The sequence below is a fragment of the Choloepus didactylus genome, chromosome 11 (genome assembly GCF_015220235.1).
Source record: "Choloepus didactylus isolate mChoDid1 chromosome 11, mChoDid1.pri, whole genome shotgun sequence".
Classification (NCBI taxonomy): Eukaryota; Metazoa; Chordata; class Mammalia; order Pilosa; family Megalonychidae; genus Choloepus; species Choloepus didactylus.
The window spans coordinates 35,691,811-35,693,881 of NC_051317.1; the positions used below are offsets into that span (position 1 = coordinate 35,691,811).

General features: G+C 43.2%; 1 pseudogene; it reads right to left on the reverse strand.

Moving 5' to 3' along the window:
- Positions 1 to 426: 426 nt before the first annotated feature.
- Positions 427 to 1,424, reverse strand: LOC119505985 (annotated as a pseudogene).
- Between the last annotated feature and the right edge of the window lie 647 nt (positions 1,425 to 2,071).

Sequence of the window (2,071 nt, forward strand, 5' to 3'; positions counted from 1 at the left end):
ATATTACAGTTTTTCTTTGATTTTTTCCTCAAAGTATAAAAAGTATGAAATATAAACAAGCTCTGGCACTGCACACTTAGATGTGTACAATTCAAGCATTATAGAGCTATCTACATACCAATAAATCCCATGGAGTTTGGATAATTCAATAACAAACAAAATATCAGGGCACAGAGAGAACTAAAACCCACTTCTTTTTGTTGCATATAAGATTTAATTATTCAATCTAAAGAAAAACACTTATTCATTTTAGCTTTCCTCAATCTTTGCATGTTGATACACTTATTAAAATATTCCTGTATAATTATGTTTAGTCTTATTACTGTCAAGTCAGGCTTTAAACTTCAAAACCAGCCATCCAGACAAAACAGGTAATCAGAAAGATCTCTTCTCCAGTGCCCTAGCCCTGACAACTAGAAGTCAGTTTTACAACATGACTCCAAACATGGGATTGTGACCACAAATGCTAGGTCCAATTTCTTCATAATCCTTTTTGGTGTGGTACACTTGGTAGAACTCAGGTGTGGAGGCCAACATCGACCCCCAAACCAGACTGCATATCGCTGCATGTGGTGTGCAATCATTTGTACATCAATAGGCTTTGGCTTCAATCCATCACCACTCAATTCCTCACTTAATTTCAGCCAGGCATCCATGGTCCTTTGCAAATCTCTTTGCAAGAGGCGTCCCAAGTCCCTGAACATGGTTGAACCTCCAGAGAGGACAATGTTCTTTCAGAGAGGATGCCTGACATCAATAAGACAATTCTGAATTGCCTCATCTACTACTTCTGAGATAGGTTGTGTGAAGTCTGGATTAGCAAACTCTGGGTGAAAAGAGATTTCAGGTCCCAAGAATCTCTCATAACCAACATTAATGGAAAATTCTTTCTTTGAGATAGCATTGATTCCAGTATACTGCTTAATCCACTTTGACCCATCTGTGTCATACTTAAAATTCTTCTACTAAATTCTTTTACTAAATCTGGGCAGACATAACTACAGTGCTCCTTTACTGCCTTAGCTGTTTCCAAGGGTTGCTCTGGGAGATTCCTACTTCTCAGTCTCTCAACAGTTGCTGAATAAACTATGTTACATCTCGTCTTGTGATTGGAATGTGCTTAATACAGCTGCCAATCACATACCCTCCAGCCACAGGAATGGCATGAGTGATGCCATAGCCACTGTCTATGACCGTGCCAGTCAATGTCCCTTCTACTTGTCTGGAGGTCCAAGATGCAGCTAAGGCAAGAACAACCTGCACAGTAGTGTCAAGCCTGCAGCATTGAAGGACTCAAACATCATTTCGGCAGTATATTCTCTGTTTTCTGGGGTATTCAGTGGAGGTTCAGTCAAAAGATAATAGTGGTCTTCAGGTTCTGCCCTTAAGTATTTAAAGATCACTTTCTCCATAAACCTTTCCATCAAGTCCCAATCTTCAACTATTCCATGGCGGATTGGCCACTTTGTTGCATATGTGGGGTTTTCTATTGCTTCATCACCGATGAAGACATCTAGGTCATCAACACCTTTCATCACCCTCCTCCTAGCTTGATCACCCACTTTTGCTGACTCCTTAATACGGAGGGATGATAAACTGTAGTCCTGTATTTCCAGAACATCCTAGTTTTTTATACCTGCTGCCACAGTCCATCACACAGGCCAGCAGCCTTCCCGCCATCTTCCTCCTTGCTGGCTGCTGCCACTGCCAGCGTCTGCTCTGTGCTGGTTAGGGCTGGGGATTGGCAGCAGGAGATGGGGCTATCTGACCAACCACAACCCGGCTACCCTCTCTGTCCAGGGTGGAGAGTGGGGGGAACTGGGAAGTCGAGCAGTAGCAAGAAGGCAGCAAGCTCCGTCAGTGGCTCCCACCTCCACAGGCCATGTTCTCTTAATTCATCCCTATGGGGGCAGCTCTATTGTGGGGTGGGACATTTTGATAGTGTTTCCATGGAGATGTGACCCAGACCATTCAAGGTTGGTCTTAATCCCCTTGCTGGAGTCCTCTATGAGACAGATGAAACTCAGAGAGCTCAGAGGAGCTAAGAGATAAAATCCAGAGTTTGCCCTGG